This window comes from Sinohyriopsis cumingii, chromosome 13 (assembly GCF_028554795.1).
Source record: "Sinohyriopsis cumingii isolate HCF-2022 chromosome 13, ASM2855479v2, whole genome shotgun sequence".
In the NCBI taxonomy this organism is placed as follows: domain Eukaryota; kingdom Metazoa; phylum Mollusca; class Bivalvia; order Unionida; family Unionidae; genus Sinohyriopsis; species Sinohyriopsis cumingii.
The window spans coordinates 47,943,856-47,963,067 of NC_142973.1; the positions used below are offsets into that span (position 1 = coordinate 47,943,856).

A 19,212-nucleotide genomic window follows, 5' to 3' on the forward strand; every position below is an offset into this window, starting at 1 on the left:
CAAGACAGCCACCAGGTCCCTTTCTTGTTTAACGAGGAAAGCACTATTCTCTTTAGGCTTCCCATGGAGTCAAGGCTCTCTTCCTCTTTCAGGAGATTTTCTGACTAAAGTATTTCGACTAAGGTCGTCACTTTAAGGTCTGATTGCTTCTAAAGTGTACACCTTAATTTATTCTGCCCAATTGTAGGCAGTGGTCTCTAATTTTCCCCAAAGAAATAATTCCTTTCATCAGGTTTAGACACCTTGGAATCGGTGAACAACTTGCGTAACAACTTCCCTTTGAAAAAATGATAATTTGACATGTGTTCCTACCAAGCGGTTAGGGTTGGTCGCTCAAATGTTTACTTTCAGTGGACTGTGTTAAGATACCCTGGTCAATTTCACTGAGTTGAAATGCTGCCCTTTTGAAGTTTACACTGACATGGGGAGAAATGAACGAAGTAAGGTCGAATCGACACTTCACAAAGACTTTTCTGGCTTAAATGCGATAAAATTGTAATGCTCAATGCATTCAACTTTAAAGTTCACTGCAATTCAAAATTTGACACTTCACATCACCTTGACCAAACAAACACTGCCTTATATATTATTATATAAGCGGCATCATTCAAGTATATAACATTAATCATGAAGTGAGTATTCAGTCATTTTAATCCCAACCCTTCACATTCACATTACACTGTTAAACTCTGGTCTGCAATCACTTTCTTAACATGTCATTGGTACTTTGGTAACTCTTTTCCTCACTATACTGAAGTCTGTTTTTGGACCATATTGTGCATGAGTTATTGAGGGAGAGGTATATTCCTTGTTTGCATATATGTACTAGGCATGAAAAGTCAAATTCAATTATGCCAGTCATATTGTTGCTTTGGTCTGTCGTACATACTTCAGATAAACCCAGCCCCATGCCCCATAGGGATTTACTTAAGGCATTAACTTCGAAACTGTCAAGATCCTCATCTTATGTTATACAGTTGTATGTATATATTTGCTAAATGTGAAAAGAAAAAAAATGCAGCTTACATTAGCCCCAGAGTCCATCCTTTTTTGAGGGGTACTTAAACAAGGGATAATGGTCAAATGGCCAAGTGATGGGACATTGGTTTTTCAACACAAGTGTATTAGAGAGATAAGTATTATAGATACATGTACATGTACTCAGATTTAAAAAAAAACAACTTAATACAGAAAGGGTTCAAATGCACAAGTTTTATTTTTTTCTGATTTAATTTCTTTGGATTGTTTCCAGCTTTATTTTGGATGAAATCTCAGTTGTGATTTTTCAAAGTAATTTTTTTAACATGTTTACCTGTTTGTTTATTATGGTATTGGAAGCCTGTGATGTGCAGTGCAATCTGCATCTACTGTCTCAATGGAAACCCAGCAATTGATATAAACAGAATTTCCACAAATTCCATTCTAATTTGCCCTTCTTTGCACCTCCTTAAAATAGTATTCTGACTACTGGCAGATTTCATGCACCATCTATATGTGTATGTGTGGTTACCATATGTACATGTATGACACTATCCAATATTACAGAATGCATAGACCACATTTCTGTCTTTTTCAGTAGATGAAATGATGAGAATAGCCAATATGGTTGATTTTATTGCATGTGAGGCACAGAATGTCCAAATAATCAAGATCCATACTGATGCAGAAATCTGCCTTATTAAGTTCTCTTGCCAGGCACATGTGGTTGGCCCTCCTCATACTCCCTGCTGTGTGTAACTGTGCCTAGTAGCCAGGCTGCAGAAGGGATGGGAGCTCCTGTAATCATATAGAATTCTAGATCAGATTCAGTATACATTAACACCAGTCTCAGTCTCTCTGTAATCTCTCCCTCTCTAGTTAGTGGCTGCCATTAGAAAAGGTTTCACCAGTATACCTTGTCTTTGAACTGCTAAACAGCTTGTTTATCTGTCTGTGTCTTTGGATAAAGGTATCTTGAAGTTGGATTGGCTGGAGAAAAGAAAGTTAGGTCAATCATTGTAGAACTTTGGTTTGGATTTCAGATCCAAATAGAGTAGTGGAGCCAGCTTGTGAAGACCAAGGTGATTTTGAACATTTCTGGAATCTGTACTCCAGGAACCTAACCAGGTAGGTTTTGATGCAATAGCTGTGAGTGATTTCTTCATTTGTACATGCAACAAAATAGTAATGAAAGTATTTTTTTTGTCTTAAGTTATTTTCCTCATTTTTTTAAGCAATTTGAACACATGGTATTTCTTTATGGTACAGCAAGATAGGAGGGCATTGCACCAATTGGTTTGCATTGAGTAACATAATGGGAACTTGTGCTTTTAAAACTGGCATAACAACAACATAATGAGGTGTCATATAAAACAATCTTTAAAGCTCCAAAGCCTGAGAGATGATGAATCCTTATTATGCGTGATTGTTCCAAACTATAATTTCAAGAAATTTGTTTTAGTTTTCAGTCCTTTCTTATGGTTTGCAACAACATACTTTACAAATAGTTTTGGTACTTGACAAAACCATTGGCATTGGAAATGAATCACAGTTATTGATAAGAATATTAATACCCCAGAGTGGAAACAATAGCGTAACATTTATGTAGTCTTTGCCAGATCTTTTTTTATTCTTAGTTGATAGACTATTACTACAATTTGACATAATGATTGGGAATACTTTACTGAAAGGTGTTCTAAGTCAGAATGATTTATCAGATGTTTTTTTTACTGCGTTCGTGTCAAATGACAAAATTAGAATGCATTTATCTCCAGGCTGATACAGATCTATGAATTGTATTGTTTTAACAAAATCTTAAAGTTAAAACCAGCTTTGGTTATATTTTAAAAACAGATTCATTCTCCCTTTTTCATGACATATGTGTGTGTGTGTGTGTGTAACCAACTGCAGTAGTTTTCATAAAACTTTTTCTTCATTGTTAAACATAATGTTTTGTTTGAGAAGGGAGTGGTTTAAAACTTTACACCTTGTTTTCAGCAACTTAAGTCTTAGTATAAGTCAGTACCCAAATTATACAGAATATTTCATTCACAGAAGGATATACAACTGTGTTGAAGCAGCCTGAGGAATCTACTACTATGAGTCACTAATTTTTATTGTTGGGAGATGGTAATGACCTAATCTTTGGTTTGTCAATTATGTGAAATATCATCTTGCTCCCATCAGCATAGGAACACTTTGGATAACAACTGTAAGATCATTAATGCAGAACTGAATGATAATGCAGATGAAATAGTATAGTAGGTGCTTCTGATCCTGGTGAACTTAAGTTCTATTATGGATGCTACACTTTTTTGTACAGAAAGCAAAGATTGAATGTCACCTTGTACAAGTCTTAAACTGGTAAACAACAAAGTCATTGGAGAAGAACTTATTCACATTAAACATACAAAATGCAAATATTTAAATGGTACAATTATCCTGAAACCCAAAACTGTCCAAAGGTAAATATGTAAATGTAAAGTGTATATTTCACACATGCTAATCAGTTGAATGTATGTAAATCGTTTTGCATGCTTGGTACTTGATATAGATTTTACATATGTGAGGCTGCGTGTTTAACATTCGATCTCACATTGTATATTCTGATAGACATCTGTCTTTTGTGTTCAGGACTAATGATTAAACAGTATTCACTCGCCGATATGATGACCCTTATTCAGAAGGGTTCATGTGAGATCTGAATACTTATGAAGGTCTACATTTAAGAATGACACACAAATGCCATTTGTTTGCGATATTTGAATTTTGAACTTTATTTTTGTTTTTCAATTCATTTTACAAAACAATTTTTGTCTCTCTAATTCTCAAACAACATTACTCCTTATATTTGACATATGTTGAGTTTAATATATATTGAACACATGACTTAAAGTATGTTAGACATGTGCCCTTCCATCGGTTAATCATTATGTATATTAAACATAAGAAATGCAAACATTTGAACTGTACCATTATCCTGAAATCCAAACATTTTTAAAGGTAAATATGTAAATGTAAAGCGTATGTTTCACAAATGTTAAACAGTTTACCCTATGTAACTTCTCTGTTTTGCATACATGGTACCTGATAATGGTTTCACATATCAGTGTATCCCCTAGGGGTGCAAGACTGAGTCAAAAATCTTCTTGGTGTCAGAACTAGGGTCAGACTAAGTAAAAAACAAACTTTGGTATCAAAACTGGGGCTCAAATTAAAAATTTGGGGGTCTCTGAAATGCAAATGAGGGTAAAGGGAAACACTGCATATGTAAAGTCTGTGTTTTGCATACATGGTATTTGATAATGGTTTCACATATGTAACTTCTGTGTTTTGCATGTATAGTACTTGATAATGGTTTCACATATAAAATTATTTGCAAAAATAATATATATGACTTACAAGTTATAAATATTGATCACTTAAAACAGGCTTATAAGTTGGCCATAAGAGACTATTCACTTATAGGTTGCTTTTAAGTGACATATTGGTGAATGATTAAAATTTGACATGCAAATTTAGGCATTTCATTATAAAAAAGTATTCCTCACTTGTATTATTTGTAAATTTGTTAACTTGTCAATCTTATAAGTGATATAAGTGCAATACAAGTCATTTACTTACTACTTGATGCATGCTACAACTGAATTCTCAATAAATTTAATGAATTTGGGTTTTACAAAAGCCTCTGCCCCTCCAAGCCATTTAAATGATGGTGAAATGATTCCTAGGCTGTTGCTTCAAATCCTGACATTGGATATGGCATGCTTAATACAATTTTTTGCTGAGATAAATCATACAACAAAAGAACAAGTAATGATCTTAATATAATTTATTCCCTTAGTAATGAACAGTTTTTCATTCAAACATATGTACTGAGATGAATCCATCATCACCAAGTACAATGAATTTGAAAGTTTTTGACTTGCCCATCAGTGTGTGACCTTGGCGTGTAAATGAATGGTGTGTCAAAAAATTAGTATGGATGTATACATTCTTTGATATTTGTGTATATAGCATGATTCTTGACAATAAACAAAGAACAAAACACAACCACAGGGAACAAGTCAGCATACTCCAGTTACATCTGCAAAATGCAGTGGCTCAAATTCCAGAAATAGGAGAGTAGTGTGACTAAGCTTAAATATGAGTGTTTGCCATGGAAATCTTCACTTCTGAATTTGGCCATTGGAATGTTTTCAGTTTTGGATAATTTTTTGCATCCAGCGATAAATTATTTTCTATGATTTCAAACAGTTGAACCACTATCAACCTGACCTTCATAGTCAATAATCTGGTGAAATCATGTGTGATGCAAAATTTGACAACTGCACAATAACTGTGAAATCACATATATGGGTCTTCTGCGGTCTGTAGGTGGAAAAATTCATGTTAGTGATAGTTTTCATAGTGAAAATGAGTGACTATTGTTTCGTGAAACCGTGGTATCCATGTGCATATCTGCAGAAGACAGTGTAATTCAGTTTATCATTTAAGATGAAGTTCATATGTTTTGTATTTCAGTTATAGATTATAACAAAAATATCATTGTCATGTTAATTTGGTATTCAGATTTTCAGATGCTGACAACTCAGTGTGATTTAGTACTCAAAATCACATTACACGCAGTATCACAGTATCATGATTTTGATTACTAGGTCATGCTGAGTTGTTGCATGAAAAAATTTGGATCAGTACTAAATGCAAAGCGTGGAGTCATGATCTGGATTTTTTTATGCTGACAAAACATGATCCAGCATTCAAAATTGCATTACTGTGATAATGATATTTTGTTTTATACCTTTCAGTTTTGAGATAATGTTATATTTACAATTTCAAATTCATTACGAGGGAAACTCACCAACATTATCAATTAAGAACTTCCTTAACACATTAACCCCTGGTGACAAGTTTTAGTGGCAGCAGGTAGTAGCCTACTGCCGAGCTCAGTAGCGTCAAGGTCATGTATGATACACTAAAATGGATGGTATTATAGAAAGGTAGACAGATGTAGCTCTACAATGATACCAAAAGATCTGGAATTTCTAGTTGGACTACAAAATACAGAGGGAAAAACTTCATTTTTTGGACCCGATTTGTTTCTACCAGTATTGGTGGCCAAAATGGTCAATATGTGCAAAACTGGTATACCATATTATTTTTATCATAATTTCTGTCATGGGAAAATTTGTTTGCAGATGACTGCCAGTAATCAAATTAAGCACCTGCCTGCATTTCCTGGGTTGTGTCAGCAAAAAATGAAAATAACTGGTCCTTGTGACAAGCTGTTGCAAGCTTATGTAAAGCAAATCTGGCAGATCAAGAACTTTCTTAAAGTTGCTGCTTCTTCAGGCCAGAGAGAGGAAACACTGATGACTGCTTTATCAATGTTTAGCTCACCTTGTAGTAAGACCAAGTGATCTTTTGGTGTCACCCTTTGTCAGTCATGCGTCATCTGCCCCATGTCTGTCAGCTGTTGCTACTTTCAACTTCATCTCAAACTGACTGACCAATTTCAACTAAATTTGACAGAGCATATTGGCCTAATAGCCTTTAAATTTGTACAAATGATTTCCACTCCACTGTTAAATATGGTTACCATTTTAGTACTTTAAATGACTTACAGAATCTGCTAAATGGAATTTTATCAGACCTCATAGAATGCATCACTTTATTAAAACCTGTCACATTTATACAAATGATGCTGGTCTGCCACTTTTACTACAGATATGAAAATCTTGATACAAGTACCACTGAACATAATTTGAGCTAAATTGACAAAATATATCCTGGCATAGGACCTTTAACATTTGTACGAATAATGCCACTCTGTCATCAAATATAGAAACAGCTTTATACTACTTCACAGAAACTGCTCAGTAAAATGTTACCAAATTTGACAGTAGTCTGGTATGAAGAGCTTTCACTTTAGTCATAAATTATGTTGATTCACAATCAGATAATGGTAATTCTTACTAAAAATACAGACCCCCAAATTTAAAAAAAAATGAACTCTTCTAAACGATTCAACAGAATTTGACCAAATTTTGCAGAAACATTCTGGTTTGAAGGGCTTTTAATTTTGTACCGTAAATGCCAATCTGCCATGAAATATGGCTTTTGTTTAAAACAATTTTTAAAACAACTTCTTATAAAGAACTGCCAGAATTTGACTAAATTTGACAGTTTTTTCTCACTTGAAGAACTTTATGATTCTTACCAATGATGCCATTCCACCATTAGATATGGCTCATGTTAATCAGTAGTCGGAAAACCAGGTCCTTCCATTAGATATAAAGTTGGAGGGTGAATTGCCAAGGTAGGCAGGGTGTTTGGGGGACCTCCAACAACATGGATGCAAGTTTATTTTCTTTTTTGAAGTAGCTGGGTGTAGCTGGGTGTAAAATAAAAGTAACCAGGTAAATCACCCAGCTACCAGCTGATAAGGAAAGTCCTGAAAAAACTGACACAACAATAAACAAAAACAACCACAAAAAAATCTGAACAGATTTTGACCAACTTGATACAAAGTGTCCTGGCATAGATCTACTTTCAATATTGCTAATGTATGATTAAATATGGCTAAGATGCAAATGCTAGAGGAACCTTGAATAACATGTGGAATCAATAGTTTCAACAAACAGCATCATACTGACCCAGATTTCTTTGCCAGTTGCTCATGCATTTGTTTGTTAAGCAGATGTCAGCCAGGTGAGCCATCTCACACACACACTTAGGCCTCTTGTTACAGGATAACACTCTGGTATGTATTTCAGTCAGCATATTATGCATTGTTGTGCAAATTTTCATCAGATTTTTGTACTGTCTGGCTGCAGTGCACATTCTTTTGATACTCGGTCATGCCATTGAAGATTTTCGTTTTTTTTCAGATTTGAAGTCCAGTTAGTAGTATTAGATGAAACTGATTGCAATAGACCTGGGAATCAGCCATTATTTTATCACCATTATTTTTACAATGAAGCTGATGGTGTAACAGATACTATTAAAAGTAGCTAGAGTCTTTCACCTCCAGTAATGTTCACAAAGGCACTTGTCAGCATAGATTAAAATAATTATGCACATTAAACATGTGAAATGAAGATTCTTTTGGCATCTAGGTTGGGAAACATAAGGTAGATTATAGCTCAGAGAAAGACATTTTTTTTGTAAATTACTTTCAACGTTAACACAGATGACTTAAGTACATACATGTATATTGTAATAGGATTAATAATTTGATACTAGAAACTAGTGTTGCAATGATATACCAGTACAACGGTATATTGTGGTTTGCTGTTCTGGCAATATATACCTCAAAATGATTTATTTGTACGATAATTTTTTCCACAGTTTTGCTTTTATCTCATACAGCGGTGTATTCCTAACAGTTTATCCAATTTAATTCAAGAATCATATTTTGTTTTTCTCCTGGATACATGCTTTCCACTTGATTGCAAGAGAATGTAAAACATGAAACACAGTACACCATTATTTGGTTTTCAAGCAATGTTTAATTGAGGGAGGGAGGTGGCATGTCGAGATCAGGGGATATTTTTCCAGTTAAAAATAATAATTTGTAAACTTCACTTTGCCTCATATGTTTATGCCCTGTTCGTAATGAACAGTACTCAGTGGCGCTCGTACTGACTTCTACTTTTTGCTAAAAAATAGACCATGACGTCACTGTGCCCAGCTGTCGCCATATTGTTTTTGGACAAAGCAGAGAGAGACACTTAGTAATTTGTAGTAACTCACGATATATAGGCAAAAAGAAAGTTATTTTTATTTGCACTTCCCTCACTATGTAATGTTTTGATATATTCTACTATAACACATGAGTATGTACAGTAATAATTTTGTACATTTTATTTCTTTGTCATCCTTTTGTATTGTTTTCAAATCTACATTGAGTAAAGCGCTTGCATGTACACATTTAAGGTATATATATATGTGTGTGTATCCCCAATGAATGTGTTGAAACCAATAGTATTTATATCTACTTTGTTTCCTTTTCAGTTAGTTTTTGTGTGTAAAATGTGTGTCATTTTAAGGGTGGCTGTCGTCATCAGGGACAGCAGTTTTTGTATTGCTATTTCCATCAGTACACCATACATGCATAGAATTATACTTCCCAACAAAATATAATAATATATATCTTTTAATTAAGGAAATGTAATATCCATGTAGTATGAATATAATCAACCAGTGCTGCTCTTTACAACACCATAACTCTAATGTACATAATGCAATCTTATATATTCTAAACTGTCATTCAAAATTATGATTTGTTTGTAAAACATTGAAATATAATACATAAAAATGTTCTCTCCTCTTAGCTTAACTTTGTTACTGATTAACACATCAGAATCAGAAAAGATTAATAAAATCACTAATGAATAATACAGAAAAGACATTGTAACTGTACGGAGGGCTGCTTTTAGTTCAAACATTATCAGTATTAATTTTTGCTCAAAAAAATTTTGCAGTGACTTATTCAGCATCTTGCTAAAAAATTTAAAAGGATAGTTCAGATGTGCTGAGACATTCAAAACAATGCTCCTGTGAAGTTTTGATTTAATACACCGACAGACTAGAAATGGCAGTGCATTATTTATTTGCTGATTATTTTACTGCTTCAGGTGTTTGTACCCTTGTTTCATTTTCATGTTAATTTTGTATGTGTTCCATTGACTACAATTTAAAGTCTTAAATAGCACATGTTTTAGTGATTAGTTGATTGTTTTTATTAAGTGTAACTGTATTGCAATATATGTTACAATATGAGTTTGTTAATATCACAATATATTGTAATGTAGTTTTGGGTGTAATCATTGCACCCCTTCTAGAAATGGTTTGAATTATCTTCTGAGCCTGTTGCATATGTCAAAAATAAGTATAAATGTTGATAATTGTATTAGCAGTTTTCATAAGCATATATAACTTTTGCTTTTGCTAACTTTTCAGACAGATTATTGTATTATTGAGAGGGGGACCCCGAGTGGCCGAGTGGTCTAAAGCGCTCTCCTTTACGAATCACTGCCATCTCACCTCTGTCTGCGTGGGTTTGAGTCTCAGATTTGGCCAATGTGGGTATGTGAGAAAGCTTGTCAGTAGCTTTTCGAGGGCCGGTGGTCTTTCCGGGGTTTTCCCAGGTTCTTCCTCCACCATTAATACTGGCCGCCATGTATAGCCTATCGTGTGCTGAAAAATGGCGTTAAACCCTACAACAAGAACAACATTATTGAGACGTCTGTGCCAGGGAGTAAACCAATTGTCTGGTGAAAATCACTGACCCTTTTCCATTTTACCTTGACAAATTGAGCTCGAAACCTCAGAGACAAAGGAAGTTGTTTACCAATGTGCAATGGATGTCCAAAGTTTTGTATGTCTATGTAGCATTGCATTGGCAAGTTTGGTGTAGGTATTATCACCATGTACAGCTAACAAATGGAATCATGCAGATAATGAAAGTTGTCAAATTATTTGAAGAAACGGGGATATTTTGCTACCACAAATGATATTTCCTGTGCAACCCGAATTGTAGAGTGCTTCCAAAAACTGTTTTGTTCAAATTAGGCTGTAGCTTCATGCCCTTAATGCGAGCTTGTTCTCGATTTAGTATACAATGGTAAATAAATGCTGGTTAATGATCCTTCTGCACTGAGTGCTGGAGACTTATTTCAGCATGGTTTCTGCAAGACATGTTTGATGAATTTTATTCAGAGCCAGCACGGCATCACACTGGAAATTATTTATGAATCATTAGCATTCTTGCTGTTTTTTGTTGGGATGTTTTTGTCATGGCTGGAACGCATAATGGGTCTTAGCATTTATCTAGTGATCAGGGTGATGTATTCTTGGATTATTCTTAGATTAGATGGGTTTTGCATGTAGACACTTATGACTCTACCGCATAAGAAAACTAAATAGGACATAAAATCTGTGTTTTTGAGTCATACCATTTTGCCAACATTGTTTCAAACATCTGCAAATGAATACAAGGAACTTCAAAAGAGTTGTAACAACCCCAAAACGGTGGTTTGAAGTTTAAATTATTTTTACTTTTTGGCTTGGAAATATTTATCCCTCTTGAGCCTAAGGCATGCTGCCTACTGTCTTTTACTAAGAAAACACTATCTATTTTTATTTTATTTTTCATATTTATCATTATTGACCCTTGACCTGGAGAAGCACATGAAGAAGAAAAGGGATGTTACTCAAAGTTAAATCCTAAAAGGAATTTATTAGATTCATAGTTATTACCTCCCTTGATATAATTTGACAGGTTCTTTGTAGGACACATAGTACTAATTATATGGAAAAATAGGAACCAGCCTAGAAATGGGTGAACATAAAATAGAGTATATATGGGTTTGGCTGATCAGGATTGGTTAATAATGTAAGTTATGTTTTAGGAAAAAGAATCTTTTGAGAGCTTGTCCTGGTTTTAAGTGAAAAAAATAGAGATATTGTTTTATTGATGGAATTTCAGTCCTTTAACAGTCTAGAGTTCGGAACACTCATTAGTAAAATTAGCACCTTACTCTCTGGTGTGGAATTCAAAGCAGTGTTTCAAACACATGCAGGTCCAGAAAATGCCGTGGCTCATATCCTTTCCTCTGCACAGAAGCTGACATCCAGGTTTAATCTATACTGATAAATATAGGTTTGATCATTAGCACTCAAAATTTTTTAAATTATTGAATTTTTAATATCATGGTGTTTGCAAAAACAATTTAATCATTTAGATATTTTACTCCCTAATTAGAAACTGTAGTCAGCATTTTTTTAAATTAGATAAGACACTTTGTCAACTCTGCAAAACACAATTGTTATTATGGAACTATGTCTTAAATCAAGATGTAAGTCATGCCTTTTTAATGCATGAAATGGCTTAATGGCCAAGAATAGTTTCCTGTGCATTTGGTAATATGGCACCATTTGAGCGAGGGTTCTCACATAGATCAAGTACTATAATTCCAGTTCCACAAGGAACATTTGGAATTTTAATCTTTGGCTCATGTTGAATCATGGACAATATGTCAAAATATGGACTAAATAACTAATATTAAATGGCTTGTCTAATTTTGTGTACATTTCAACAGTTATGCAGTTTTAGTAGAATTGTTCGAATAAAATTTGCTGTAGGGCACTGAAAACATCTAAAATTCATATCAGATGTGTAGAGAACGATACTGGTATTGGTTGTGTTCATATAAATCAAGATGCTCATTAGTATATTTGACAGTTTATGTTCATCCTTTTGATACTATTTAATGTGCTGTTTTGTGTTGACCATGCATCAGTATTCTCAGTACTTTGATTTGAGGTTGCTTGCATTAAAAGGGTCCAAGCTGGGATTTGGAATAAAGTCATTGAAGTGAATGAGAGTATTTAAGTGATTACTTTTTTAGTTTTTCTGTATTTGACAAAAATAAGAGATATTTAACAATTTAGTGACAGTAAAGGATTGTTTTCCCTGCCATTTATTTTCAAACTAATGTAGGACCTTTGAATGGTTTATTCATGTTTGTGACAAAGTGGTAACTTTGCCCACTTTTCACAGTGAAGGACTTAATGGTTTCTTCTGATCTTAATGTAGGTGGGATTTGTCTGTGACTAAGAAAGAGATCTCACATCAGAACTTGATGAATATTCATGAAGCTCATATGGTCATATATTTATAGTATACGGATACATGGCTCATGACTCACAAGTTCTTCCACTTCCTTGCAAGAATTTTGAGCTTAGACTTTCTCACTGCACTTTATGATAAAGCTTGTCATAATAAATTGAATATAATCCAAATACAATCTCTCCAGACTTGACCTAGACTGCGCATCTGTCATTCAGATTTTCTGCTAGTCCCAACAAGTGAGACAATGAGACTGGTATTTGGCTATGGTTCAGAGATGTGGAGGAATCAAGATAATCATTTGTAAAGAAAATATTGGGAACATTTTTATTATTTGTTGACTTTGCTGGGTTCAGTGGGTTGGGCTTGCATTTCTCTGATATTGTTCACGTATCATTTGCAGCTGTAAAATTATGTGTTCTAACAAGGTGGTGGATACATATTAAACAAAATTTTTATATTCCTGTCAAAAGCAGATCATATAGCGTTTACTGTTCTGACATACATAAATCCATTTATTTATCCTGCAATCTGTTGCCTTTATTTCTACCATTACCAATCTTTGTGGATGGTTTGTACTTTAGTTAAGGAAGAAGCAGATAGATTTGGGGGTTACACTGTTTGAGGTCAAGGTCATTGTAATATAAAGAAGAAATACGGTTGTCTATACAGTAGCCTTAATGGTACACCACAGATCTAGATCTGACTTTGTGGATAGCTTTATTCTGGGGTAAAGAAGTCTTTTTTGGCAGGTTATAAGGTCAAAGGTAAGGGTCACTAGTTGAAAGAATAAACCAGTTTCCATAGAATAACTTTACTTCTAACTACCTGATGGGGATGTGGATGGCTTGCATTTGGGACAAGACAGACACCTATTGATTTTGGCATTAATAGGTAAAATATCAAGGTTACCATGGTCAAAAAATTAAAAAATGGTTTCAGCAAAAAATGTATCAACAACAAACCACTGTGACTGAAAGATGAAAAAATATTTTTTGAATAATAACTTTAGTTGTAGACCACATGCCCAGTCAAATTTGTGAAGGGATTATACAAAATATAAGGAAGAGGCTCATTGTTTGGGGTCAAGGTCATTGCAATTTTAAACAAAGAAAAATGGGTTTTACAGAATAACTTTTGTTCTTTAGTAAATTCCTCGATAAATGTTCTTTGATCTATGTACAGTTTAGTTAAATTATGTTTCACATTGGAGGACTCAGTGCCTTTTTTTGAGTATGAAGTAGGATTGATACACAAAAGTTTTAATCAGAGATACTATTTTCATTCTTTTTTGAGGATCTGAAGACATCATTACAATTTATTGCAGATGTATCTATAGAGTTAGATGAGTTGTCTTTATTTTTGTTACTGTTTTTTACTGTTGATTTAGTTTAATTTTCAGAAAACATTGAGAGTTTACTAAAAGCACATGAATAATTTCCACAACTACTGTAAGAAATGAAATCTAAATATTAAACTTGATGGTCCATTAAGGCAAAGTATGGAATATAGGCAGAATTAATATTTATGTGGTTAAAAATTGAAATTACCTTGGTCGTGCTTTCATGAGTACTGGAAAATTCAATAAAGCTCAACAAACTTTGACCTTTAAACAATTAAGGCAATGAATATACTTATTTGTGATTTGAAAAAATCTGAACTTAAATTACAATGAATGTTTGAAACTTTTAGATATTTATTTTGTCCCAGTTTTGAATTATGCATGAAAGCTATGGGGTTTTCACCAGGCTGATGACAATGAACATGTACATAGTTTCTAAAATATTTGTTAAATGCAAAATATCTACATTTGCTGTTGATGTATACAGTGATTTTTAAGACTCCTCCTCAGATACCTTAGACTGGTTAAGTCACTGAAATAATATTTTAGAATTAAAATTATGATACTAAGTACTGCATGTAGGCAGTTATTTATTGAAAGTGCATCAAATAATAGTATTAACTGAGTTACACTGCTCAAAGATACTTAAAACAGATTTGGGTAAAGTAAAGTGTGGATATTTCCAAAATTCTATAAATTGATTCAAGTTTATTCCAATTTCTGAACAAAGGGTTACAGATGGTTTCCTATTAGACTGGAATAATAAATTAAAAAATTCATACCATCTCTCTCAATTTTAAGTTATCAGGACTGATTTCGGACTTGAATATTATTTCAGATGTGACCAGTTTTGTCAAAACTCAAGAGTGATTTCAATTTTTTAGAATTAAAATTGATAGATATAGAAGTAACATAATCAGTGGAAGTGAACAGGGGTATTCTGTGACAACCATGATATTTAAGATAAATAATTTTTTCTTTTAATGTGTCTAGTATATACTAATTTGTGTGTAAACTTAATTAAAAATATTTCAGGAATAAACCATTCATTGCATAAATACCAGTATGTTCAATTGCTAACTTGTCATAATAAGAAAACAGCATGTTGACTGGATACATTTATTTATGAAGCATATAAAATAAGAGATATACTATAATTTTTATGGTAATTTGTTATTAATCTTAATATTTGTCCATTCTCTCCTTTCCAGCTATTGATTACTTTTGTTTAAATTTCTGCTTAAAGTTTTGTGTATATTGTTTTATGTATGCATCATTTCTAATATGTACGCTATGAACACATTCATGATTTTGAGAATAAACTATTGAATTAATCAACTTTATAGTTGGCTTGCACATAATATAAGAAAGAAGCCTAATGATTTGGGGTTATCAAGATCGTGTTAAATCTCATAAGAAAATTATGGTTTCTGCACAGTAAGTTTAGTTGAAGCCTGCATACCTGGACCAGAAATCCCAGTGACTGAGACCCATTGGTTGATAATCTCTAGTCAACCATATGTCTTACTAATGCCTATATAGAAGACTATTAGACACAGGCTGTCATGTAAAAAAACATTCATGGCACTTTGGTCCAGATTTTGCTTCATCTCCCTCATCTCCTCTTCTTCTATATCTCTTGTCTCTGTGAAATAGTCAGTTAGCTACCCCAATTACAACTATCTGGTTCAAGCCCCGCTGATACCCTTAACATTGAAGAACCAAAAATATTGTACATTTGTTTGCCATTACAGCAAGTACACATTGTTAGGATTATTTCATTGTTAGACCCTAATCTCACCTGCAAAATCTTTTTGAAAGTTTAACTTGCATAGGGATAAGTGAATTTTGTAGTTTTTGCCCTTTTAAATTTTCACTTCCCATCCTTAGCACATCACAGCTAGTACAGTGAAACTTCCTTGTTAACCAGGCACTGTTTGGACCATAAATTGTGTCCGTCTGGAAGATAATGGGCAGTTTTAGAGGTTTACTTTTATATACAAGGTTAAAATATGGATCTACAGTGAAACTTGTTTATAAAAGCATCAATATACAATTAGATTTCATCTTCTGTTATGAAGGGAGAATTTTGTTGAGTTAATATTACTGGGATATTTCCTTGCTTCATGTGAAAATTAACAAATACCCCAGAATATAGAAATTGACATTTTGCAGGCCTGATGTGCATAAGCCGAGTCACTAATGGATCATGAAAATTCAATAATTATATATAAAGCTGTTTACTATTAATATTTTGAAAGAATAAGGATCCACAGTTGTATATTTTCTTGGTCCAACAGTTGTTTTGCCCTTAGCTCAAGAGATACCAGAATGTTGCATCTGGGCAGCCATATACTGAAGTCTGTTAGTTCATTGAGATCCTATTATGATATAAATTTTTCCTGTATTTAAATACTTTACAAAGGATGCTAATTATTAATGACATATAAGAACATAGAATGATAGTTTTGAAACTGTGTTTCATACTAGGTGCCTCTGACTTCTTTGGGCAACTAAATTTTAACAGGGCTACCAGGTTCTTCTCATGATAGCCTGCTGTGCTTCCAACTAATTTTGAAATTTGTCCAGCACTGACTTTGCTTCAGATTATTGCTCAAATCAAGGCAAATATTGTTTAAATTTTTCACCTGTATCAAATTCATTTCAAAGTCTAGATAATGAAAGAAATACAGTAATTAAAGTAGATCTCCAAAGATTTTATTCCCTACAAAAGTACTGTAATATTCTTAAAGACTTGAGTACAGCATATGGTACACAACAAAAATGAACTTGTGTAGCAACCACTAAGCGAAGTGTTCAAGAATTTGTGTGTACTTTTGAAAAATATTACCAACTGATAGTTTTGCTACAATTACCACACATTCAGCATGCTATATAGATTTTAAACTCAGTTTGTTAGAGGAGAGAAATTTAAAGATATTTTACCTTGAATCCTGCAAAATATGGCAGTCTTTCTGCATGTAAGCATCCATTTTGGATTACAATCATTCATTACATCCCCCTGATGATGTACATGTAGCCATAAAAAAAAGATGCCTTGGCTTGATGTGTTAAAATTCTTGCCAGGGAGTAAACATTGGCTATAAATAATGTAAGAAATGGGAAACTGGGGGAGTCATAATATGAGCAAGGGAACAAGTATGTAGTTATGAGATGTTGTAATTTTCATAATATTGTACCACACATTCATACCTGGTACTGACAATGCACTGAAAGTTTCATGTGAATAATGCAAGTCTGGCTCATCATGCATCAGGACGTTGATAAGTGACACACACACACACACACACACAGGGAATTAATTTTTGCAGTCAGCACCAGATCATGTGGACCGCTCCAGTGGCCTAGTGGTTAGAGCATCCGCCTCAGATGCAGGAGTTTGTGGGTTCGATCCCCGGTCGAGTCATACCAAAGACTTAGAAAAATGGTACTAACAGCTGCCTCACTTGGCAGTCAGCATTAAGAGGTTAGTGTTAGGACTGGTCAGCCTGGTGTCAGGATAATGTGACTGGGTGGGACATCATGCTACATGTCTGTGGCATGATGCCCACTGCTAGACATCACTATAAACTGTCACACTGCAGACGTCATAGTGATATAACTGAAACATTGTTAAAGCTATGTTAAAAATCCAAATCACACACACACACACAAACACAAACACACACATATAGACACACACACACACCAGATCATGGGTTTGACAATATCCTCACCCTACCCATCCAAGGGGCTCTGCACTTTGGGCCATAACTTTGAAATAGGTTAAATTCACACCCTATAAGTTTAATTAAATACTTTCTCTCTAAGCATGATAAGGCCAAGTCATTTATACTGCTAGCATTGTTGTCAATTTCTCTCCCTGCTCATTGGGGGCTGGACTCTGGCTGGAAACTTGGAAAGTATTGATAGTTCCAGTTTTGCTAACCAAGATTCCAATGTGTTAACCCTGTCTACACTTTGGTGGATTGTGCATATATCTCTGAGCTTTCTCCTGGTGAAATCTATTGGATTTCTTGAGTTGTCTCTTAGTATACCAACTAACCAATAGCATGTAACAGCGATGCACTGTATGTCTGCTGAAAATGGTGGAGGCAGTTGACTTCCAAAGGATACTTTGTATTTTTAACATCGAAAGTATGACTATATACCATAGAGAAGACATTACATGTGTATTTGAAGGAAAGGATTTATTGATACAACAAATTCCAGCAGTGTGTGCCACCTGTCATGATCTAGTTGGAACAGTGTTCAAATTTGAACAGCTTGATTTTGATTAGATGTGGCAGTTTTTCCACCTCATCGAATGAAATTCACAGACCTGAAGTACAGAAATATCTGAACGATCAGCCAAGGTGTAGACAGGGTTAACACATCAGAACCATGGTTATTGCAAATGTGATAGTTCTACCTTAAAGGTATATAATGGTTTTGCACATTTGGTAGAGCGTTTATTAGTAATCCAAGGGTCAGAGGTTTGATACCCACTCATTGTATTACTAATAACAGTAATAAACTTCATGATTCAATTAGAACTACAAAATATATTACCACAGGCCATTCAGATCAGTTTTATGTCAAAGGAAGCAACTGAAATTTAGGTTCATGTTTAGACCTGGTAGTAATTATCTCCCTTGGAATTACGTAAAATATTAGAAAATGCTTTAGAAAGGAAATCAGTTATGTTTTGAGAGGTTAATATAAATTCTCTTTTGTCATAAGAATTGTTTTTGGAAAATATCAAGATTATTTAGGGCATTATCTAGACAGTAGCAAAAAGACCATGACTAGCAATTACTCTGGAGTTATGTTCTTCCATCTGATCTTCATCTGATCACTGCCATCTCACCTCTGTCTGCGTGGGTTCGAGTCCAAGGCTCGGCTAGCGTGGATACGTGGGAAAGCCTGCCAGTAGCTTCTCATGGGTCAGTGGTTCTTCCCTGAGTTGTCCAGGGTTCTTCCTCCACCAGTTATACTGGCCGCCATGTATAGCCTATCTTGTGCTGAAAAATGGCGTTAGACCCTAGAACAACAACAACAACCATCTGATCTTATGTAAAATTATTATTGAAGACATTTTGTTTATGTTGTTGTATTTGAATGGATAGAAAACTTGTCATGATGTTAACTACTTGAGATTATTTGTCTGCTATTTTTCTTTTGGAAGAAATCAGCATTTTTGTCCAGTAGATATAACCAGCATCTTTAAAGCAGATCTTCATCACGTCACTTCTGT

General features: G+C 34.1%; 1 protein-coding gene and 1 long non-coding RNA gene across 18 annotated transcripts in view; one reads left to right on the forward strand and one right to left on the reverse strand.

Annotated features, from left to right (window-relative positions):
• The window catches only part of LOC149785499 (uncharacterized), a 207,307-nt gene that overhangs the window by 55,756 nt on the left and 132,339 nt on the right, over positions 1 to 19,212 (forward strand). For 7 of the 17 annotated variants that reach the window (XM_089979285.1, XM_089979291.1, XM_089979290.1 and 4 more), the window contains exon 1: positions 1,771 to 2,106. The exons of 9 other annotated variants lie outside the window; for them this stretch is intronic. The gene's annotated coding sequence lies outside the window, so the exon portion shown is untranslated. Of the gene's footprint in view, positions 1 to 1,770; positions 2,107 to 19,212 lie in introns of those variants that run through there. One more of the 17 variants, XM_089979289.1, reaches the window with a different exon arrangement.
• On the reverse strand, positions 1,198 to 17,346 carry LOC149785501 (uncharacterized). Its single transcript, XR_016425394.1, has 3 exons — positions 16,902 to 17,346; positions 15,757 to 15,914; positions 1,198 to 1,776 (listed from the first exon to the last, which is right to left on the reverse strand). It is a non-coding gene; the product is annotated as an uncharacterized LOC149785501 (long non-coding RNA).